Source organism: Pleurodeles waltl, chromosome 4_2, assembly GCF_031143425.1.
Source record: "Pleurodeles waltl isolate 20211129_DDA chromosome 4_2, aPleWal1.hap1.20221129, whole genome shotgun sequence".
NCBI classification, from domain to species: domain Eukaryota; kingdom Metazoa; phylum Chordata; class Amphibia; order Caudata; family Salamandridae; genus Pleurodeles; species Pleurodeles waltl.
The window spans coordinates 160,660,786-160,686,508 of NC_090443.1; the positions used below are offsets into that span (position 1 = coordinate 160,660,786).

The 25,723-nt window shown below is 42.0% G+C and overlaps 1 protein-coding gene across 2 annotated transcripts in view; it reads left to right on the forward strand.

Annotated features, from left to right (window-relative positions):
• The window catches only part of NCKAP1L (NCK associated protein 1 like), a 1,641,522-nt gene that overhangs the window by 652,808 nt on the left and 962,991 nt on the right, over positions 1 to 25,723 (forward strand). The gene's annotated exons all lie outside the window — the stretch shown is intronic.

The window sequence follows — 25,723 nt, forward strand, 5'->3', positions numbered from 1 at the left end:
CCACGCCAAGGATGCCAGAGCTAACAGAGCTGCATCTAGACATTGTGTCTAATACCTGGGTAAGGTACTCTTGACTGGATTTAGGCTTGGTTTAGTCAGATGACAGCTCTCCTCTCCCTTGGGCCAGTTTGACCCAAACACTATCCCTATTTGTCCTTGAGATGAGCATTCCTTGAAAACTCTGGCACACTTTGTATTCTTTTGTAAATTCTGTTGTATGTTTACCAAGAGGCCTTTAATCCTGCTACTTCGGATTGCTTTGGTAGCTAGATGCATCCCAGAGTCATTATATTTACAGATAGTACCTATACTCGAGGCAGGCCTTAAACAAATGCCTTGCCCACTCGCTGTGGAGAGTCATATTTTATGAGGTCCAGCTGCTTTTAGGAACTACTCACCCGTTTTGATGAGTTGACAAGGTGTTCTGTTCATTCACAAAGTAGAGGAGCAACAAAGATGCCTTTAAATCTTGTTCTTGTCACATTTGCTCTGTGTTCAGAGGCAGAGGTCAAAATCTATTTGTTTTACAATTCATTGTCATTCTCACTGGAAAGTTCCAGGATTTTTTTCAGGTTTTTCCTAACACACAATATTTAAATATAACTAAGTCAAATGTACAAACATTTCCAAATTATATTTCAGTAATTGTGAAATCCCATTGTTTGTACTTCTGTGTGATGAAAAACATATTTTAATAGGATGAAAACAAATCAGAACACTACTTAATTATGTGCAAAGATTAAATCCGTTTTCTGAAACCCGATTTTCACAGATTGTTAATACATTATTTAGTTTTATCAGTAAAGCTGAAAGTTAGTGGGAAGATTTTGGACATTTCTTGAAAATGTTCTGTCTGTAAATGACAGTGGGAAACCACATCATGCTTTAGTAATATTTTTATTAAAAGTGTGTGTTTAAACATAAACTGAGAAACACTGCTGGCCTGATGGCAATGCTATTAGAAAATTAGGAGACGAGTAATGGATAATGTGTTCCCTATATGTAGGCTAGATTCTTTTTATACATTTAGCAAATGTTTAGTCTGTTTAATCAAACAAAGAAGTTTTATTGTACAGCAGAAATGCTGAGCTCACATATTTGAAGGTATGCTCGTATGTGACAATGAAGAAAAAGGCAACTCTGTGAACTAAACTTTTTAACTAGGATCACACAATTAGAGACACGTTTACTGTTCAAGTACATTACAGCTATGGTTGAATAGATTAGTCAAGTTGCTCGACCTGCAGTTCTTGTAACATTCTTATGATTTTTCTTAGGCCTGTGAAAAGTGTGCATGCATTGCAACCTTTTTCACATTTGCTCTTCGACGCTTGCAATGTTACATTCTGTTTTTTTTTTATTTCTTGATGTTTATTGTTGACTCTGCTCATATTGTGGGTTCTGCTCATTGTGCCAGAAACCTAGCAATATGATTAAAATACTGGAAAATTATATATTTACCTTAGAAAGTGTCAAAAGCAAAGGGACAGCAAGTGTACAACAAAAATGCATGCGTGCTCTCAAAGGAAGTATTTAAGATTACTACAGATGCGTGCAGAATATGATGTGCTAAGCATCGAATTCTTCATTTTATTCCTCATTTACTTAATAGACTGTAGGCCCAGAGAATGAGGAATGTATCCTACCCGCTAAATACCTCACCCTGTGGTGTCGATATATGAGCACCGGCCTGCATCATACCTGTCTAGGTAGTACTCGGAGAGTATATGGGGAGCAGGCACCTATTCTCCAGGCTTATGCTTGAAATGACTCCCTAAATTAGTTGGTTTTTCATAGACACCCAACGAGCCCCTGCAGCTCAGAATCTGTGAGGGAAACACTATATGCTGTCACATTGTAAAAATATGTGGTTTCCTCAAATGTAGGAACAGGTGAAACACGAGACAAGGTTTACTATCACCATGCCCTCAGGCATAGTCGGGCGGAAATGCAAAGCAAAGCATGTCTCAGGGGACGATAGGGGGTGCTAGCAGCCGCTAAGGATGCGGGATGCTGATACAAACAATAGCATGCTAAAATAAATTGCATGTTAGGTTGTCAGAACAATAGCTATATAATGAGGTACTGAGTATGGCTAAACTTTGCAAAGCGCGAAAACAGTTAAAAGACCAAATCCTCATAGCCAAATCTGCCCATTTCAGAGCCCTCGTCAGTCGTGACTCGCGCCCATCAGAAGGGGCAGGGCGGCCCACAGAGGTGTTGGGAATAGAAATTAAATGAATGAATAAAAAAGAATTTTAAAAAACCACTTGCCTCTGCCGATCCATCCACTCCTCTACCGGCACAGGCTACCAGCCTGCCCTATACTAATTCTGATGCTGCTGGAAGCAACAGTGTTGCTGGGCTGGAGAGAGCCTACTACGCATGTGTGTTTGGCCGGCCCGAGATGGCCAGCCAAACACACATGCGCTCTGAGGGGAGTGCTCTGTGCACTCCCCTCAAGTGCTCATCACAGTCCGTTGCCCCACCCCTTTTGAAGAAAATGATATTAAACACCGTTTAGTATCACTTTCTTGAAAAGGTATGTAGCTGTTGCTGCCTGCGGGGGCAACGCTCTTCCTGCTTAATGGAGGAGCCGCCCCTGGCCCTCGTAAATCCTGCAAAGAATAGACCAAAGCGACTGTTCAAGGCTATTGCTCAGTCTTCTAACCCTGCTATCTCTCCGGCTCCGTAAGCCATCCGTGGCCAATTGCAACAACTTTGTGGATTTCTTTGACTCACTTGAAATGGTTGAGTCTCTACCATGCAAAGCACTACAATCATGGTCATCTTTCTCTCCATCTCCGAGAAGGACCTACAACAAACTATCTCCAGAGTTAAAGCTTAAAACCACCCTTATGATGCTATTCCAGGCTCTATCAGCAAACCTGTTGCCTCACACCTACTTCCCATATGGACCACCATGATCAATTCCTCTCTCAAACAGGGCCTCTTCCCTGAATGCCAAAAAACAGGTCAAATCGCTCTGTTCTTTAAAAAACAACCTCTCGGTCCAGAAAATCTGAACAACTACTGAGTCTCCACACTCCTATTTGTAGGCAAAATCATTGAAAGATGTGGAGCATCTCAACTAGCCTCACACATCCAAATAAACAACCTTCTAGACACTCTCCAATCAGGTTTCTGCCAGGGTCATAGTACAGAAACTGCAATCCTCCAAATAGTTGACGATTCCCTTAGAATCCTCGACTCCAGCAACTCTGCCTTCTGGTCCTCCTGGATTTAACTGCCACAGTCAACACTGTCAACCATCATGTGGAGGCACTATCCTCAACTGGTTCTCCTCTTACCTATCCAACCTTTCCCAAATTGTGAAAATGGGCAACTCATTCCAGAGACCAGTGAACATTCACCAAGGTGTCCCGCAAGGTTCTATCCTGTCCCCAACTCTCTTCAACCTCTACCTAGAACCTCTAAGTGTGAGTCTTAGAAATTCTGGGATTCTCTTCCACCTCTGTAGCACACTTTGCCTTAGGTCTCAAGAAATTTGCCACCATTTCCACTGCCCTGCTAACCCTCCAATGACTCCCCATTGAGGTGCTGACCCAATTCAAAATTGCTTGCATTACACACAGAGTACTGCACTCCACTTCACCTTCCTATCCAAATGAGAAACTGAAAATCTGGGGTTCAAATAGGTGTTCCAGAAAGGCCCTTCTCCTGGAATCCACCTCCTTCAGTCGAGAAGATACATGAACCAGTCCTTCTCAGGTGGCACCACTAGAATCTGGAACTCTCTGCCTCTGTCACTCCGTCTAACCTCCTGCCTGTCAACCTTCAAAAAGGATCTCACATTCCTCCTATTTGACAGACATATTGGTTAATTCACATCCAACTTATTTACTTTCTCCATTGCATTCTGATCTGCCTTAGTTTAACTATCCATGTCCCGTATATTATTGTTGCAACTGTCTCTTGTGTTAACTCCTGTATTCATACATTGATGTAAATGTCTGAGCTTAACAACTATTAATGTAATCCTCTGTAACGCTGTATCCTGTATGTTGAAAAGCGCTCTGATGCCTTCGAGCCATCTCTGCGCTTTTTAGGGTCGAGCCTGCTTATCGCAGCGAGACGCTTTTGTATTTAGAAAAGGGCTCGGAGCCCTGTCAACTTCAAGTCAGTGTTTTTTATTGGTTCGTGGGCTTGCCTAATACAATCTGCTTGCTTTCATTAGTCGAAGGCAAGCATATGTCATGCCTTTTCCGGTGGCTAGCCCTCCTCGAGCGCAGCGACCAAGTACAGAAAACTTGCGAGGCTCGCTGTTTTCCATCGGGCTCGTGGACCTCTTTTTCTCTAATTTACGAGCGCTATCTCGCTTGGCAGAAGTCGAGCGCTTTACATAGTTAATTTCACTTTTTCGGGTTGTGTACATAAATGCACTTTTGCCCGATAGGTGAAAAGTCGGGTTAGGAGTTTACAACGCGATCAGCTCTAACATGAGCAAACGCGAGACCCGTTGCATTGTAAATGCTTGTTTAAAATTGCAAGTAAATAAATACATTTAAAAAATTGCAGAAACGAATATTTATCTCTTCTAGACTTTTTTTAACTCACTGTAGCACCCTGTGCGAGAGCTGCGTGCGTGGCACGGGCGTAGCGGAAGAATGCAATCTGTTAAATACATTAGAAAGTGCTACATAGGTACTGCTATCCCATAGGAAGGGTGCAATACGCACTTTCTGCTAGGCGCCATATTAGTTAGGCATGCATTGTGCGAGTAGATTGATAAAGTGTGTCGGAAAGAGTTAGAAGATCATTGTCAAACAATAAGAGACGGAAATAATACTTTAAATAAAAACAGGAGACCCACGAGCGAGGCCCTCGATGAACATTGACAGTTTTATCGCTTTCTACAGTAAAAAGAAAACAAGGATGGATGATAAATATCCAGCGACATACTTTCAGCGCTTATATTTTGACGTCCACTGGATGGCAATGTAGGTCAAAAAACACATCCTAGTGTCCGGATGAGGCGTAGATACATAACAACCTGCTTTATATATGGCGAGTCAATTATCGTTGTCGATTTATGTTTTAAAATCATATTATTGTGACTTCGAGTTCAGTCTGGGTAAAGTTATTTGGTCATTCGATGTGCCTCTTGTGCCAAACAGTGGTGCTGGAACAATATTCAGAGTAGGCGGGTGCTGCCATCAGCATTACCTCACTGAACTCATGGGGCTTGTGAAGCATCCTATTAAAATCAAGTGTAGCCAAAAAAGCCACGCCCATTCAGCAGGAGAGTTAAGGGTGTGGTACAGCAGATGGTGCACATTGCAGATATAAGATTCTAAAGCTGGGTGTGGTGCAAGAATGCCATTTACATACAACACATTTTCCATTGAAATGGCCACTACATTTGTAAATACATGCATTTTTACTGATAAACTATACAGCATACAAACAATTAAGTTTGGAAGTCGGATGTCACAAACATTTATCATTTGCGCATCACTAAGTAAAGTGACAGTATTACAAAACAATGTCTTCCATTTCCTGCCGCTGTTATATTTGTACAGTTCATTTACATGTACTTACATTTTGTTATGTCTTAGAAAAAACTGACACCCTAAAGCCCTTCCTTTTACACTACCTGTACACCTAGCAATATTGTCACATAGTTCGGACATTTGACTTGTCTTTGAAAGATAAAAACAAAATTTGAAGACATCTTTATTTCTCATTCTCCTGAACACCACCATGGTCATTTTTGGGGTAATGCAGCACCCCACACCCTTACTTCCAGCACCTATGTTGTCTAATACTGCACATAATTGGCCCTGCATATGATTGCGCCAATATAGAAAGTTTTACATAACACTGTGGCCCATATTTATACTTTTTTAGTGCCGTTTTTGCGCCGCATTTTGACGCAAAAACAGCGCAAACTTACATTATACAATTGTATTTTGGAAGTTTGCGCCGCTTTTCGTCAAAAAGTGGTGCAAATGCGGCGCTAAAAAAGTATAAATATGGGCCTGTATCTTTTGCTCTGTACACTTATTGCTGCAACAATGTGTGTGTACTCCAGCCAGTGGCTGCCTCTTTAAATCTATGTTTCTGTTCAAACCAGATCTTAGAACTCCTCAAGAACCTTGAAATATAACATGTGACAGCGCCTTCCACGGAAATAGATTTTCTGTTGCTTCATGTAATGTATCCTGCACCTAAATATATCTGTTTTAACATACAGCCATGTTTGTATGCAGCATATATTCCTTAATGTGCTCCTTTGGTATTTATCCATCTCTATTTGTGCCTTGCCAACTCTTGCTTTCTCCTTCTTCTGATATGGGATTGTGGTTGTCCCTAGTTGTATCATGTCCTTCTCCATAACCGATTATGCCTATTACTTCATAGTCCCTCCTTTGCGTCAGTCCATTACACCGTGAGGCACTCCTGCCTCCACTGATACCAATCATCACGTCCTGTACAGAATAGAAGCCGCCTCCACCTTGTCCTTTCTGTGTTTTTTCTTGTCTCGCAGATTTACCAATTCAGTTGTGTGCAAAGCAGCAGTTGCTTGATATTCTTAACTTTTGGAGGTGTCGACGATTTATTGAGCAGGGAGCGGTGGGCCTGTCATGGGCATCCTACATGCCAATAGCCCTGAATCATGTGGAACACTGCCAATTTTAAAAGCAAAAAAATGATTTCTTTTAGTTGTCTTCTACCAGAAATTGGCTCTTTTAAGCTTGTAGTCAATGGGGAACATACATTCCCCTGTTTTTTTTTTCGTTATCTCCCTCTTTCCTGTTTCGGAATGTTGGCATGTATGAGGCATGACGACCCTTAATAAACTGCTACAAAGCTGGATAGGATCGTTTTGCATGTTCTGCAGCATGTGGATTCACACAGTCATTTAGGACGGCGTCCGACCAGCTCTGAGGCATGAGGCTATTCTTCTGAGTCAGAAGAGGCATTCTCAGCGTGTTTACAGCCCATCACTCTTGTTAAGGGAGAAGAGAGGCTCTCCAGGAGCTGACACCTTCAATGTGGACATATGAGTCACCCAGTGAGGCTAGTTGTACTATTTCTTAATTGGATATACTTTTAGGCCATTGGTTTATCTAAAGATCGGGCATTGCTTGGGTTGCAGTCTGCTCTGGGACACTGAGTGGGTTCTTTTTAAGAGCACATTTTTAATTTTGATCCCCAGTTCCTGAGTGGGGTAGCATCAATTCTTTTGAAGCTATGGAGAGGAAAACGTGGTAAGAGGCGAAGGCTGTGCCTGTGAGTAGGAGCAGTTTAATGGGTTCTCTTTTTGCATGCCCTGATGGTGGAAATCGAAGTGCATTATAAAAAAAGTATTGGAACTGTGATCCTGAGCGCCCTGGGTGCGGTCAGCGAGTATAGGGATGGAGTCAAAGGCAAGGCAAAAATCAACAATAAAGTCTGCACCTATTTTGTTGGTCTTTCACCCTCAGGTAATTGCATATGAAATAACTTACACTATAAATGACAAAAAAATTAATGTAAACTGATAAGTGGGAAATCTACTCTTTCATGCTATGTAACCTCTCTTGGTTCATATGATCACAATAGACGTCTGTTTGTGTAATCAGAGAGCCACAAAATAGAATGCTGCTTGGTGCTGTGGTGAACAGCTACTTGTATATTTTGTGTGCTATGACGGCCCGCCTTCGACAGAAATCACTATTAATACATGTCATTAATGTAAACTTGCATTACACACAGTATGGAATAGGCAGTCACAAAATGAGCAAACAAATTTTAGTTTAAGATAAAAAGCTTTCAAAATATAGATTTTAGTAATATACAGAATGTACCTATTGCAAACATTTTTTATAAGTGTCCGTTAGAAGCTCCACAGCTCAGCTGCTAATAACCCCCTCAATAGTACATTTTGTCATTACAAAGCTTTAAGTTTATCAATTACAGCCATTACTGGCTTCCAAGGAGCCTTTGCATTTTCAGATTAACAAACTGAACACATTTACATTTCATTCGGGCAGCAAGCACCCCAGCAAGAAGGCTTATGTCTTGATTGGCTTTTGACCCTCCTTTGGCTTTATAGCACAGGAGACCCCCTCCCACCCTTCCACATTGGTTGAGGCATCTCAAAATGTTTCCATCAATAATCAATTTATGAAAAGTGTTGTAGCATTTTTTTATTTTGATCTGCATTTAAAATAAATTGACAGAAATTCTAATATGAAAACATTTAGAATTTTATTAAATTTGCATTTATATTTTACCACAGGGAATCTCAGCAGTTAGGGCTGAGATCTCCATATGGGAATATAGAGAAAGTAAAAAAGTGTATTTAACTAAAAGAAATACAAAACATTTGTATTTTTATGGTAAATAATAATGTAATTGTATTTATATATTTATTTTAAAAGTAGAACAAATTAAACCAATGCTACATCACAATTAATTTGAAACTTTATCACATGGAAATGTATTAAATCAAATATTAATTATGTTTTATAAATGTAAATTAAAAATATATTCCCACCTAAAGAAAAGATATGTTTTAATATGCATTAAAAATTATTGAAAGTGATGTATAGAATGAAGATTTATTTACTTATTTTTTGAAAATATTTAATTTTTTAAATTTTAAATAGGTTAATGCCATATTTTATAAATAAATAAATACATTACTGGAAACACCCTGAACTGATCCCTAACAACGCAAGGCAACTTGTCAAAAGGAGATATTGGGAGAAAACCAATGAAGATTCTTTGCATCATAACAGGGCGGGCAGGCTAACAATAGAATTTCTTCAACTCAAACACGAACCCCGGCCCGAGAACTTCATGGATCTCCCCATGCCTCCATATGCCCGTGCCTTATTTCTCCAGCTAAGATATGGCACCCTGCCTATTAATAGCTACACGGCTCGCTGGCTAACAAGCAAATCTTTGACTGACAGATGTATACTTTGCCATCATTGTAAGGAAACAACTGAGCACATGCTGTTTTTCTGCCCCTTATACAAGAGCCCCAGAGGGAGGTGGATTATCCCTCTCTGCAAAAAACTATTATTGCAGGACAGAGCCAACGCCTTCAGAATATGCAAATACGATACATCTACACTGGTAGTTAGCTCGGTCACCAAATTTTTATCCGAAGCCTAGTCCATCCGCCATAGGTATATCTCAGCCATGGGTCCCTGAGTCAGTTGGGCACCTCCCCTGTCTATAGAAAGAGATCCTAATAAGACATAATTTTTTCTGCTTTTAAATTTTAGATGTGTCATGTAATCTGTTATTGATGTGAATTTTATTCAACCCTTTCGTGGTCTTTTCAGGAATTTCATCAGGAGCTCGCGGTCTCTTAAATGAGCAGCCGAGACCCTTCAAATTTATAGAGATGAACTTCCACCCCACATTTTACATATGACAAAAACTTCATTATTTTATAAACCTGCCAAGATACTGAGTAAAGTTCCATGGAAGACACTAGCTGTATTTATTTGTATGATGGACACAAGCATTTTATTTAAGTTCTTTTTTATCTTATCGTATGTTTCTTTTACTGTATTTTAACTATGATCATAGCCTTAGTTTTAAGGAACGTACCATCAATATTTATTTGATTGCTGGCTATTGGGTTTTATCAGTACTATGCATCATTGTTATTATGAATTTTAATGGCTCAAATTCACCATGTAAGACTGTTATTTTTGAATTTTAATGGTCTAAATGTTTAGACCGAATGAATATAAATAAAAATACATAATAAAATATGTACAGATTTTGCATATTTTTTAACATTACTTTATACTTAATTTGTATTTGTTTAGATTTGTAATTATTTAAAACAACTTAATTTAATTTAGCATTATTTCATATGGGGTTTTATTTTAATTCCCTACCTCCATTAATTTTTGTGGGTGGGGGTTGCAGCATCAGTGGATTGCCATGTGTGGTGGAGGACTTGCTACTGTTTTTTTTTAGTGGTAACTTATACTCAGTTTTTGTGACTAGCTAAAAGTAATAAACATACTCATAAGTGTAAATTACTCAAAAGTGTAAGTTGCCATTGTAAATAAGACCCTTATTATTCAGGGAGTGGAATGATGTGGATCGTTCTAACAATGCTAGATTTTTGCAAAATCTGTACGTGCTGGAGGGATCTGAGGGTGTATTACCTTGTAATCAAAGGGTTGATGCAATTTTGGCCAGATAAATTGTTTGCATGGCTATCAATCCAGTAGACTGTTCGCATATGTATTCTGTTGACAAGAAGGTAGACAGTGTCTAAAGAGATCATTTTCTGTGAATAATTTGGTGTTCGGAACTGATATATATTCAGCTTACACTTCACAGTCCCTAGTCAGAGACTTTGACATTCCAGTGGGGGTGATACAGTAGAGTACTGACTCTTCTCATCTCTTGGCCCAGATGATGCAGGAAGAAAGATTTTTTTATCAAATTACTCTTTCTACATTTTTTAGATCTACATTTGTTGGGGCAGTGGTGGCAGTATTGCCTAGAGTGCAAGAGACAAGAGAAGAAGAGGGAGGGGAGTCTGACACTTTAGAGAAGTTGGGCCTATTGTTTTGTTTTGATGGGAAGACGTTATATGGGGACCATATGGATTTTATTATTACAAAAGCATTGAAGACAGGAAGCATGCTGTACCCCACCTTATTGCAACACCAGGGATGTAATTTGTGTGATTTGGTGTCCATGTTCATTGATGTACATAGGTCAGACAACTCAAAAGGTAAAATGTAGGATCCTACAACAAGGGAGCAGAATCAAATATGGGACTGCAGGTCCACCATTAGTTGAACACTGTCAAAGTCTGCAACACAACAGCGACAACTTGAAGTGGCAGGTGATGGAGAAGGTTTCCCTTGGCCCTAAAGGAGGTGACAAAACTAACCTTCTGTGTTGCCGTGAGCTTTACTGGATGGAGAAATGTGGCATGATTACCAGAGGCTTGAACACAGTGGAGGACTGGCGGCAAGCTGCTCCCTCATGATCCTTCGTCTTATATCATTATATCTTTTTGTTGTTATACCACTCTGTTTCATCTTATTCTGTTTGAACTAGAAAATTGTGATGCATCTTGCCACTAGTCCTTATCTTCGCATAGGTTGTACTGTACATTCTTTGCGGTCTCTTTCCAGTAGGCCTGGGTGTACCTTGGTTCACACTTGGGTGTGTGCCCTGAATAGCCTGTCCCTCTTAAAATGACATGTTGTATATTGGAGCTGTTGTGGATTATGCACACCCTTGCTCGCTTTGTGAACGTTATCTGGTTGAAGTACTAACTATGCTCTATTTGACAATTCCTATATGCCCTTTGATGCTGACCTATTATTATTTTTATATTTATTTTTCCTGGGGAGTACATGTAACCTTACTTCTCTTGTTGTAGTGAATGTCATCTGGATGAATACATCGACTAAATCCATATGTCTTTTGATGCTACGATTATTACCTTTGACCATGGGGTTTTAGGTCTGGTAACCTTTTTTCATTTAAATGTGACTTGCATTCCCTCGTGCCATGGTGCTCACATTGTGGACACTAGATTGTGCTCCATGTTTTCTTGTCCCAGTTGAGCTTTAGATTTTTAATACCTATCTGTTGTCTTGTGTCCTCGTAGAGAAGAGTTCTACAGTAGTTGTCTTCTGTGTTTGTTTCTAGTAGGTTGCAGTGTTTTTTCCTATATAGAAGGCACCCTATCAGTAGGCTTTAGAATCACTGGGTTACCGGGACTCCATTTGAAGATCCTTTTTGTTTTTTTGATGAATGTGATGATACATCGCTCCTTGAGAATATTGGATTAGTGCCCTTTTGGTAAGTGGACATACTTGGTTGTTTGAGTTGTTTTCCCTTGGGTGGCATTCCTCTTGGGGATGTGCATTCCTTTGTGGTCCGTGGTTACACAGTTGGGCCTACGTTGTACCCAGACTGGCATATAATGTCTTCTTTTGTTCCTTTTTCACTAGGTGCTTCCTACAACTCTTGTTTGTCCAGATGATGACCTGTTTGTAATTCAGATGTGGCTAGTGTTGAAACGTTGACAATGAACCTAATGTGGACTGTTATATTTAATATTTGAAATGATTTATGACTATCCAAAATTTGGGTGTTGAAAAATAATTACATTTCTACAGCCACATGTCTCTTGATTGTATATATTTGTAAATATCACTGGTGCACTCTAAGTTCACTAATTCATCACTTCACTGTGCTGTCACTCGATAGGAGTTCCTAATTTTTTACTGAATATATTTTTCCTTTTTCAATTTTTACTGTTTTTAAATCCAAATTCTTGAAGTACTAATTGATGGTGGTACATTGACTCAAGAACGTATTTGATTTATTCTACAATAAAGTATTACCTTTATTTAGTTGAAATAGGATCTTACCTTTTCTTTGCCATGGGAGTTTAGGCTTACAATTCCCCCGTACTAACCATAGTTTTGTTTTCTTCTATGAGAGGAATAGGCCTCACAGTAGCGAAAAACGATTTTGAGAGTTTTTCACTACCAGGCCAGGTCATGTGAAACCTTAAAAGTACATGTCCTGCCTTTTACTTACATAGCACTTTGCCCTATGGGCTACCTGGGGTTTACCTTAGAGGTGTCTTATATCTACAAAAGGGGAATTTTAAGGCTTGGCAAGAGGTTTTAAATGTCAAGTCGAAGTGGCAGTGAAACTGCACACACAGGTTCTGCAATAGCAGGCTTGAGACATGTTTAAAGGGATACTTAAACAGGTGGCATAATCAGTGCTTCAGGCCCACTGGTAGCATTTAATTGACGTGCTCTGGGTATATTGTATACCACTTTACAAGGGGCTTCCATGTACATTAAATATGCCAATTGTGGATACACTAATGTTACCATGTTTAGAGAAGAGAGCACATGCACTTTAGCACTGGTCAGCAGTGGTAAAGTGCCCAGAGTCCTAAAGCCAACAAACAATGCTTCAAAAAGTGGAGGGTAAAAAGCATAAAAGTTTGGGGGGTGACCCTGCAGAAAGGGCCATGTCCAACAGTGGGACTTGAATATAGTCAGGGGAGGTTATCCTATGGAGTTCTTCGAATGTCCTTCTTATTAGAGTTCCATCAATCCTCCTGTTCTCAAGATTCTATCAGACGCACAGGCCTATGGGATAGGATTCTGGCATTATGGAACAAGAGTGCAGTAGTTTCAGCCCCACAAGAAAAGATTGAAAGGGAATGTATTCTATTTTCATTTTAGTTTAAATGGCTTTGTGGTAACAGAGGCCAGTGTTGGACTTAAAAAGAGTAAACTTTTGGATGGAGACAGGACACAAGATGGTGACTCTATAAAACATCCTTCAAATGTTGGCTGATTAGGAGAATCGTACCACCATAGATCTTCAAGAAGTGTATTTGCGCATCCGCAACCACAAAGGTCATCAAAACCTTTGGTGGTTTACAGTAGGCAATCACCATTTTCAGTTCGGGGTTCTGTCCTTCAGACTAAAATCGGCCCCAAGATTTTTAATTAAAGTGTTGGCAGCTTTGTTAGTATTGGTTTATCAGGTTTTTGATAAATCTGGAAAAGTTGCAGCTTCTGCCATCTGAAGACCAACTGTTCATAATAGCAAGAATTCAAGAAGACAGAGGATTGGTGAAGCTTCCAGAGGAGAGAGTAACCAAGATCCAGTCTCACATTTGAACTTTCTTCCTAAAGCCACCCAAGTGCTGTGACCTGATTACAAAAAGGGGATCTGCCAGCAAAACTATTTCTGGTTCATTGGGCCATGTTTCATCTCCAAAAGATTATGCAACATATCCAGAGTTTTTGGAATCCAGTGCCTCAGGATCTCGACCTTTGAATCCCAGTATTCCAGATTGTGCAGCACGACTTAAGTTAGTGATGGATTCACAGAATCTTTTGAGAAGGATCCCCCTTTCCTGTCCTTCTCTGATTGTCATCTTATCAGGTTTCAAACCTTGGTTGGAGGATCAAGGAGTTCAGGGACTTTGAACTCAATTTCAGAATCTCAGTTTTCTCAATTGGAGAGAACTGGAAACCATATGTGTGGCACAGATGGATTTTTCTCATATGCCAAAAGAAAAGACAGTATTAGTCAGAATGGACAATTTGACTGCAAAGTCATATGTCAACAAGCAGGAGTGTGAGCATATTACTATTTCCAGGATTTCAGAACAATGTTTATGTGTCCATAACCAAATGTGGTTCATATCTTTGTAGTCCAAATTCACAGGTTCTGCAATACAATTACCAAATTGGGTAGAGTAATTCCAACAATTTTTTTCTTAGCTCACCAGGATTCTCAAAAGGCATTCACATTAAAAACATGTGCCAAAATTTGTGGATCTTTCAGCCAGTGGTGTATTTATAATCATTTGGCCCCCTGGGACTGGGTTTGGTCCTTGTCGTTTCTTTAGGAGTTTAAGATCTACACAATGAAGATTCAGCGTGCAGCGATCAGAGCCTTTATGGGTTTATGGGGGAACCTTTCAGATGAGGAAGGATTAGTGCAGTGTTTATTCAAAGGATTTGAAACATTCATCCTATTGCTATTTCTGTTCTTACAGCTTGAGATCTTTTGCTGGTATTACAGGCTCTGAAAGGACCCACCTATTGAGCATCTAAAATCAGGGGATATTAAGTTTCTTAAAAATAAACTTTTTTCTAGAAATGATTACATCCACCAGAAGGCTTGGTTACTGGGTGTTCTTTTCTGTAGACAACCATTTTCAAAAACTTGTGATGATAGAATCATTCTACTTCCAAATTCATCTTTTGTTCCCAAAGTAAATTCCACTTTTCACACAGAAGAAGAGGTGATTTTACTGGAGTTATTTCCTTCTCCTATATCAGAGAAAGAATTTGGGCTTTATTGTCTGGTTGTCAGATGGACAGTTCTCATCTACCTCTTGAGAGTTTCCTCCTCTAGGGTCTCAGATACTATGTTTGTTAATTTTGGTCTGGCTAAAAACGGTGAAAAGCCTTCGGTCCTAATTCATAGTAGATGGATCAGATCCCTAATCTCCTTAGCTTGCAGGGGAGCATGTTCACCTTTTTGGGGTTCAGGCAGGTCAAATAGGGGGGATGTAAACTACTCTAAGTTCAGGGTGCCTCTGCTGCAGAGAGTTGCAGAGATATCATCTGTCTACTTCATGTACTTTTGTGAACCATTATAGAATTACGCAAGAGTTAGATTTAAGGGATGTTTTTGATTCAATGTTTCTTTCCTCTATAGAATGAATAGAAGGAGGCTGTATTTTTGACTATAATTAAAGCATTCTGCATACAACCAAAATTGTCTTGGCTGTGTTTTTGTATATCTTACAGTGTAATACAAATAAGCGAGGAAATTATGATAATGTAATGTTTCAATTACATATCAGTAATTCTATTGCTATTAGTCCTTCTTCCTCTCTTCAATCATTACTTCCCTTTCTACCACCCTTCCCTTTCCAGTCTCACTTATTTGACTGTATCTGTTGTTTTATACAAAACAGAACATGGGGGAGGAAGGTGTTTTTATTTTGGCTGTGTCATGAATGGTGTCTGTGGAGACAGGACTTCCTTGATGAATTGAAGCAGGGGAGAAGGACTCATAGTAATGCAATTACCAGTAAGTAATTTAAGCATTCCCACTGTCCCTGTTCCTACATGTCACTGTCTGTGCATGCTATTGTGTGTATTGGTGACTGTGCGTGTCCCTGCATGCTCTTGATCCAACTTCTACCTGCTCGGCATGTGACTCTATTTCTACTTGTGTATTTTGTGAAAAAGTATTTTTCTGCATGCTGTTGTGTTTACTAAATCGAGTGCTTACCAGTTCTTGTGGCTGTGTCAACTGTGTCAATTAGGGTGGTGGACAGTGCCACCAGGGCGGACTCAACCTCTTAGTAAAACCTGCACCAGAGGGAGTTCTTATATAAAAGCTACTGGACAAGGCAGGGGATACAGATCAGATGAAAAATACCTTTGGGAATACCGATGTATTTCACCTTTATTAGTGGTGTCTGTGGGTATGGTTAAAAACACCAGGACAGTATAAAGAGCATAAATACTCTAACCATCTTTGGAAGCCAACATGTTTATGCCCTCACTATGAGCCAAATATGGTCTGGGGCATTCCTCAGGGCTCGGGATTCCTAGGTGACTGAGTGAAGTCACAACCTAGTTGGGATATTTTATTGTTACAAATCATGCCAGAGATGCCGGATGCAGTGCGTTGGTGGTGGCAGAAGGCTCTTCAAGCCATAGTAGAGATGCCAAACATCTTTTTAATCTTGACAATGGTTGTTGATGCACTTAGTTTGTCAAATATATGTACAAATCGACTCTGGGGCAGTCCCACTATCTTATGCAGACTTTAAGTGACGTCCTTCAACTCTGGGAGGCTTATTGCCAGACAGAAGACAGTTCTGTTTGCACAGCAGCTCTTCGAGTACTCTGTGGGACACATCTTTCTTTGGTCAAGAGAAACTTGGAAGTAGAAGAAAGTTTGGGTCTCACTTTTACTCTAATTTTCAGGTCAGGGATATTGATCCATTGTGTAAGGTTCCTTTCACTTGCTTTGGGCGGTGCCCTTTCAAGTGTTGTTTTCAGGCTCTGGTGGAGACACACCTACTGTGCAAGGAGATGGCTACAAGCAGACATATCCAAAACAGAGCAACAATGAAGTTTGAGATTTTTGCACTTATCTGTCATAAGCCTTTTTGAATTGGTGGCCAGAGACAGACAAATGGGCAGGCCCTGACTAGGAACTTCCTGAACTTTAACAATCTGCTGCTATTTCCCTTTCCCCTATCACCCACCAACTGCCTGTGCTGAAGAAGGACTAATCAACAGCACCTTGCTAAGATGATCTCAAGTAATTTCTAAAGGTAATAGCAAAAAAGGAACCCAAAGTACACTGCAATAGTATGTAATAATTACGAAGTCAGGCACACATTTTTTTGGCTTTGAAGTGTTGATTTATTCACAGGCGTCACAATATGTTGACAATTCTTCACAAAGCGGCAGCCAGCACGTGCTACGTCCCATGGACTTTCTCAAGGCTTAAAGTACCATAAATCAAGGATGGAAATCAGTATATTGCCATGGTGTGCCTGGGATGTGGGATAGTAAGAAATCCCCTTCTCTATAGAAATGAGCAAGGTGGTAAAGTATCAAACTGCGTAACTTTAAACTTGGGTAGATAAAGGCCTCGGCTCAGACCATGATAAGCCTTCTCCTGGCTTCGGTAATCCATCGAGTGTAGGAAAGGTATGGTACGTGGTTTGATACTTTACCGCCTTGCTCAGTTTAACTCACAACATGTGCTATTGATCAAGGTCAAGGACGGTCCCTTTAAAGCAGCGTAAATATGTCAATTAGGCATCCTTGCTGAGAGGTGAAGACACTGCCTCTTTAAAACATGGCTGTACTACTGAGAAGTGTCGATACTATAAGTACAGGAGCCCTTCTAAAAATTCTCAGACCTCTTCCTCTGAAGGTATGGCATCCCCTGCTAAAAATTAATTGTAATACCCTAATAAAAATTCAGGAACCATGCTGACAAGTTCTGAATGTTTTATTAGTAGTACGGCAACCATCCTAAGAAATACAGGTACTGTGTGACTGGAAATTCAAAGGTCCTGTTGAGTGGTGCCCGTACTGCCCCTTTTAAAGTATACAAGTGGTGCTTACAAGTGCTTTATTGGTTTATTAAGAATATGACTTCAAGTAAAGTGCCTCTGAAATGATAGCAGCCTTGCTTAGCACAGCAAATATTGCCACTCTCAATGTTTTGTATCTATACAAAGGGCCCCCCGAACTACCTGTAGTGTCCTGCTGGACACATTCTAGTGTTTTTACCAGGTGACCCTGCCAATAAAAGAGGCCAGCTGCACCTACCCTCAGCCCAGTTGCCAGTAACTATAACCATATCTCAGTGTCAGGTATTTGCCTAGCATGTGGGCCCAGGGCCCGACATCACATTGGCGATGTGGTGGGTCGACCCCACAAGTCACCCAATACCGGCCCACCCTGAAGCCCGAGCGTTGGCGAGAATATCAAGACAAGAGAGGAGAAGCACCCTACCAATGAAGCAGAATGCACCGCGCACCACTGCAGCTCCTGCAAATCAGAGGTCGAGTTATGCCCTGGGAGTGGGGTGTGAGTGGCCCCGTTTGATTAAAAGAGTGGCCGCTACCTGCCAGCTAGGTGCACACCCTGCCAGTGGAGAAACAGAGTGGGCGCATAGCACCAGTGCCACAAGGGGTTGAATTGCTGGTGCACCACCCAGTGACCCCTCTCCTGCACCAAAGCCCGTGTGGGGTGACCAGACAGGGCCCAGCAACAACAAGGAAGTGAGAACAGAGACAGTTCACATCCAGCCCCTTGCTACACCAGCTGTCATCCGGAGTGTGGGTGGTGAAAGATAAGTGAAAAGGGGGAGAAGGATTGGGGCCAGCATCACGCTCAAAGCACCTACAAACTCCCCTTAGAGCAGAGGTCTTCAAACTGGGGGGCCTCAAGTGATCCCAGGGGGGGCGCCAAACTCTGCCCAAAAGAAATATTATACAGATAACATGTCTGTTTTAAGCAGAAGCAGGTTATTGCAGTTTTATAAAGTTAACAGTACTTAACTGCAATGTTTAAATAGGTTTAGACCTATTTAAACAGTGCCATCTTTCAAAAATAATTGTGAAACTTTTTGAGGGGGGGCCTTGAGGGGGGCCCAATGATTTTCATTTTTCAACTGGGGGGGGCGCGGCATTAAAAAGTTTGAAGACCACTGCCTTAGAGGATGCCCACTCCCCCCCCCCCCTTGCTGCTACCAACAGTAAAGGAAGACAGAGAGGCATCTTGTTCTGTGTCCTTAATGACAGAATGAGGAGTGGGAGAGCTGGGCCGGCAGCAGTGCAGGAGCATGGGGAGAGGCACGCCGGCTGAGGCCCTGCCCGTAGGCGAGACGAGTGTGGATCGGCTCGAGACTACCTCTATGGTGAGTGTCAGACCCGCCGCCACTACACAATAGACTTTGCTGTGTGGACGCACGAGGAGACCCGCACTTTACATTCATCACACAGCGTCTGCCCCCCACCTGTTGAGCTCTGCACAGTGCATGCAAAGATGTGCTGCAGCCCGGGCAAGATACTTCCCGCTGCATGAACGTGCCTGCAAGTGAAAGCAGCACCAGGCCACTCAGCGGGATGAGAGCGGTGCAGCGCCCAGAGATAGGCATACTGGCGGTTTGCTGATAAAGATAAAGATCACGCCCTACCTGCAGTTGAGCTGAATATGGCCTGGCATGAGGCTACATCAGTTGCGAACACCCGCTCCCCAGTAATTACTGGTACAGCGCTCACATGAGGAGCACAACCTGCATACTCTGCCCGCAAGACAAGAACATAGTCCTATTGAGGCCTGGCAGTAGAGAGCAGCTCCCCACCTCCTTTGTTAGAGGAAGTCAAGAGCACTTTGAATGTGAATGCGCTATTTTTGTGTTTCTTTGTGTTATTGATTAGCATCTCACTTTGCCACTACAAGTGAAAAAGCACCCCTAAATATGTGTGTGTCGTCGTACTCACAGGCATCGAAAATATTAAAGGATGTTGGGAGCTGTGTTGAGAGCATTAGCCAGCTCCTTGTATTAGGTGTAAAGAGGTAGATAGGTAGAGTTGTATTGGTATATGTAGCGAGGTAGGGGGTAGAGGTAGAAAGAGAAGGGTAGAATTAGAGAGAGGGGGTAGAGAGAGAGGTGTAGAGGTAGAGAGAGGTAGAGGTAGAGAGAGGGGTAGAGGTAGAGAGAGGGGTAGAGGTAGAGAGAGAGAGAGAGGGGTAGAGGTAGAGAGAGGTAGAGGTAGAGAGAGGGGTAGAGGTAGAGAGAGGGGTAGAGGTAGAGAGAGAGAGAGAGGGGTAGAGGTAGAGAGAGAGTTTGAGGTATACCTAGAGATGTAGAGAGGTAGAGGCGTAGAGGTAGTGAGGGAGAGGGAGAGGTATACCTAGAGATGTAGAGAGGTAGAGGTGTAGAGGTAGTGAGGGAGAGTTAGAGGTATACCTAGAGATGTAGAGAGGTAGAGGCGTAGAGGTAGAGAGAGAGAGTTTGAGGTATACCTAGAGATGTAGAGAGGTAGAGGTAGTGAGGGAGAGGGAGAGGTATACCTAGAGATGTAGAGAGGTAGAGGTGTAGAGGTAGTGAGGGAGAGTTAGAGGTATACCTAGAGATGTAGAGAGGTAGAGGTGTAGAGGTAGTGAGGGAGAGGGAGAGTTAGAGAGAGGAAGACAGAGTGCTGTCGAAATACAATGACATCCACCCACGCTCTGGGGTAGATACTGTAGCAAATTTTATGGGAGACGGGGTTGATACTTTGTAGCGGATTTCATGGGGGCATGCTACCCCTGATTACCTTGTTGAAAGCTGCCTCAGTTTTATCCTGCGATTCAAAAGTAACTATTTTATTCCCCCAACAGATTCCACTATCACTGTTGGGCCACAACAAGTTCGGAATGGTACAGGAAATACTCCTGGTCATGAAATTAAACGTGGATTTATTAACGAATGGGGTACCTAAAATCGGGCCACATTTGCAATTAGGCCACTTTAAACTTGTTGAGCCGTGTAGGTGGCTTGCAAGGTAGGGATACTGTATTTGTGTTTGCGGTAATATTAGAGAAACTAACAGTATAATCATGCCCAGCGGACCACAAAGCAGGCCTGTAAATGGCCAATAAACTTTCCATAGATTGTTCTGCCAGACCAGCTCTTGGGACATTGCCAGATTGCCATATAGACTATAGCCAATGGCCTAGTCTGACCTTGAACCTTGGTAGCAGTGTACGCTGTTTAACAGGCTGAGCTGGACTCTTGCACAAAACACTAGATTATAGATTCGTGGTAGCTACGTACTCGATAATCGAGAAAGCACTTTAGGATTCAAACCGGATATGGAAAGCGCTATATCAATATGATAACTTTTGTCTTCTTCAAAATGTCAACCCAATGGCAAGAACTGCTGTTCAGTACCAACACGCTGCCAGATCTCCTGAGGGCACTAGAACATGAGCCATGTTAAAACAAACTCCAAGAAGTACGAAAAAATCAGGGCACATCCGTTGTGTGGATCAGACCTAGGCCCATATATATACTTTTTTAGCGCCGCATTTGCGTCATTTGTTGACGCAAAAACGGCGCAAACTTACAAAATACAATTGTATTTTGCAAGTTTGCGCCGCTTTTGCGTCCAAAAACGGCGCAAATGCGGCGCTAAAAAAGTATAAATATGGGCCCTAGTTTTGCACTGAAGCAAAGCGTGGTGCAAACTGATTTTGCGTTCAGTGGAAAAGATCGGCAAGTGTGAAGCAGAATGCTTGCATGCAAACTAGGTTGCATTTGTTACAAGCTGCTTATAATATTTTAGGGCACATGTTCCTCTATTTCCTCACTTAAGAAGCATCAGTGGGTGTGTTCATGGGCGTAGGAAGTGTGGGGGACGCGGGGGATGTATCCCCCCAGATTTTGGAGGGTGGGGGACACGGGGGACGAAGGTGGGGGGGACAAGGGGACACAATAATTTCCCCTCTCACATCTGTAATTCAGAGGGCCATTAGCGCACAAAAGCGCTACTTATGATAGCCCTGTAACAACCATCCTCCAATCTGATGGTAACAGAATGAAGGTGAGTCGGGAGGCCCCCTGCGCCCTCTGCCCTTTTGTTTGTCCTGTTTACAGCTGTGGGCATTAAGGGTGCTCATAAGAACAAAGGGCACGAGGCGGAGAAAAGAGTTTTGGATGATTACGTCTGCATCACCTGCTGCCTTGAAGAGGAGCACTGCAGGATGCCTTCTAGAGGAGCTGCAAGACAATGAGGAAGATCTAAAGAGAGAACAGAGTCCCTCTCAGCCTGACACCTGCAGGCTAGAAAGGAGACTCTGTGAAACACAATATTTGTATTTGCCTAAGATCACACCAGTTGGTGAAACAGTGAAGTCGAGATTGAGCCCAGATTTTACCTTTTCACAACAATTTAGCTATTAGAAGGGTATATTTTTCTAACATTTATGTTTAATGTTTTGTTATCTAGGTAATGAAGCGCTTGATTACAGTGTGGCTAACAGGGAGAAGCCATATTTGATTTTGGGCCGTTATGCCTAGCGTTATTATTTATGTTGTTGTTATCGTTACATACTTCAGCATATTGAAGTATATTATCTTTTCTCTATCTTTTCTTCACTGTTCGATGAAACAATCTACTCTATGCCTATCCCACTGCGCCCTACACCACCTTTCTCCACTCTGTGATACTCTACGCCACTGCAATCTATGCTGTGCCACTCCACTCTACAGCACGCCACTGCAATCTATGCTATTCTACTCTAACCATCGTACACTACACCCCTGCACTCTGCCAGTTCACTGTTTACCACTTTACTCAAAACCAATGCACTCTATCCCACTGCACTCTATGCCAATCTACTCTGCACCACAGCACTCTATTCCACTGCTTTCAATGCCACTGTACTCTGCGCCACAGCTCTCTATGCCACTGCACTCTGTCACTTTGCAATACACCACTGTACTCTGCGACCCTCTAATCTGCAATATTGCACTTTCTGCCACTGAACTCCACGCCACTCTACTCTGCACCACCGCACTCAATGCCACTGTGCTCTGTCCCACTGCACTCCTTTCTGCACCACTGCACTCTAATCTAGTCTACACCACTCCACTGTAGGGCACTTCACTCTACTTTGAAATCATCTCCTCTATGCCACTGCAATCTACGCAACTCTTCTCTATGCTATGCCAGTCTAATCTATCCTGCACCACGCCAATGTACCCTGCACCACTCTATGCTACTGCACTCTACATCACTATGCTCCACTCTGCAACAATCTACCCTTCACCACTATACTGTACTCTGCAGCAATCTACTCCATGCCACTGCACTCTATGCCACTCTATTCTACTCTGCACCACTGTACTCTACGCCACTCTTCTCTACTCTGCATCACTCTACATCACTGCACTCTACACCAATGCATTCTATGCCACTCTACTCAACAGCACTGCCCTTTATGACGCTCTACTCTGCAACACTGCACTCTGCCACTGAACTATATTCCTCTCTACTCTGCACCACAGCACTCTACTCTGCACCGCTCAACTATATGCCACTCTACTGCACTCTACACCAGTGTACTATATGCCACTACACTCTATGCCACTCTACTCTGCATCACTGCACTCCACCACTGCACTCTACACCAGTCTACTCTACCTTGCACCACTCCACTCTACCATGCAACTCATTACTTTATGACACAGCACTCTGAACCACTGCAATCTATGCTGTGCCACTCCACTCTGCTCCCTTCTACCCTTCACCACTCTACGCTACTGCACTGTACGCTAAACCAGTGCAGGATTCACCAATGCACTCTACACCACTTTACTCAAAACCAATGCACTCTATATCACTACACTCTACACCAATCTACTTTGCACCACTGCACTCTATGCCACTTCACTCTAGACCACCCAACTCCACTCTGAGACTTCACTCTGACATTACACTCCATGATACTAGACCCTGACACTCTATTCCATTAAACTCTAACACTTTCTCCACTCTGTAACTTTCTACACAACTCCCAATACGCCACTCCATTCCACTTTACTCCACTGTATGCCACTCCACACCACTCTATGCCACTTCAATATACGATACTCTACTCAATGCCACTGCACAACCCTCTATGGCACTCCACTATACAACAATGTACTATGTTCACTGTAACATTCTACCCAACTTTCTCTATGCCACTTCACATTACTTACCTTCACTCTACTCCAGTTCACTCTTCCTTATGCCTTTCCACTCTACGACACTCTATTACACTGTGACATTACTCCACTCTACTACTACTTTATGGCATTGACGCATGATTAGAGATTCAGATCGCCTTCTCACTCATATGAGACGTGAGTCCGATTTATCTTCGCCGTTTTGGTTACAAGCACTCTGTAACCCTTTTAACTCAAGCTTAACAAAGGCTTAGGATGATCCTGATACTTGTCTACGGGATCGAAATATCGTCGGCCAAAGTACCTTGACTTGAATTTGTGATATTGTACATAAGTTGGCATAAGCATAGGTACTATGAGATAATGTCTTCTTGATTCACTATTTGAGTCATTCATGTAAAAGCCGGTGTATAAAAGTTTGTAAATCATTATTGTGGATGCTAAACTTGTAGGAAAGTAGCCTCTTTCTACCTTGGTTACCCCCACATTTGGCCTGTTTGCCAGTGTGTTTGAGTGTGTCTGCTGGGATCCTGCTAATCAGGACTCCAGTAGTTATGCTCTCTCCCTTAAATTATGATTGTTGCATACTGGTAACACAGTATTTCACCCAAAATTGGCATACTGGTGCCCCCTTAGAAGTCCCTAGTATATGGTACTTAGGTACTGAAGGACTCCTGTGTGCACTGGCTGGTCTTCTGTGGGCTCTCTGAGTTGCTGAGAGCCCCCTCTGACTCCTCCTCCTGGGTAGAGTCCACCAGGTCCCTCCTGGTCCCAGGCAGTGCCATTTTCCACTAACCGTGAGTTTTGCATGTGCCAAGGTTTGTTGGCGGAATCCAGTGACGCAAACCAGACTGCCATCATCCATCCGGTGTGGGATATCATCTGCACCAACCAGGAACCCGCATCCATCTTCTTGGGTGCAGTACTGACTGCTGTTGTTCACCAGTGGTTCTTCTTTTGCACTTTGATTCGGGTTAGCAGGGGCTCCTGTCCTCCCTGGACTCTTCTGTGCTTCTTGGACCTAGTCCCATTCTTCCACAGGTCTTTAGGTCCAGGAATCCACCCTTTGTGTCTTGAAGTGTCTTCTGGTTCTTGCATTATCTTCTTTCTCATGTTCTTGTGTGTTCTAGGAAAGTTACTGTGATTTACTCCTGCTTTCCTGGGCTCTGAGGTGGGTTCTATTACTTACCTTTGGTGTTTTCTAATACTCCCAGTGCCCCGTTACACACAACACTTGCCTAGGTGGGAAACCGACATTCGCATTCTACTTTCTTAGTATATGGTTTGGGTTTCCCCTAGGCCCATTTCTAACCATTGTGATTTCACTAATTGCACTTTTCTAACTGTTTTTATTGCTATTGCTGCATACTAGTGTATATAATTGGTGTATTACTTACCTCCTAAGGGAGTATAGTCTCTATGGTATTTTTGGCATTTGTGTCACTAAAATAAAGTACCTTTATTTTTGTAACACTGAGTATTTTCTTTCATGTGTGTGAGTGCTGTGTGACTACAGTGGTATTGCATGAGCTTTGCATGTCTCCTAGATAAGCCTTGGCTACAGCTACCCCTAGAGAGCCTGGCTTCTAGACACTGCCTACATTTCACTAATAAGGGATAACTGGACCTGGTATAAGGTGTAAGTACCATAGGTATCCAATACAATCCAGGCCAGCCTCCTCTAAACCACTGTACTATATAGGTTACTTTTTACATTTTTATTGTGATCGGTGACATTGGGTCATCCAGATAACTTGTGTAATGCCCGAATACCAGTCTTTCTTGATTAACCCTGTTGATGTTTTCCCACTACATTTGATATTTTATATTTTGATTGAATAAATGTATGAAACATTCCATTTGCATACTACTTTAATATCATTGTTTATGGGAATGGTGATGCATTTTATTCAAAGGACCCCTGTTCCTTTAAAGTTAGTTTACTGCTCCATTT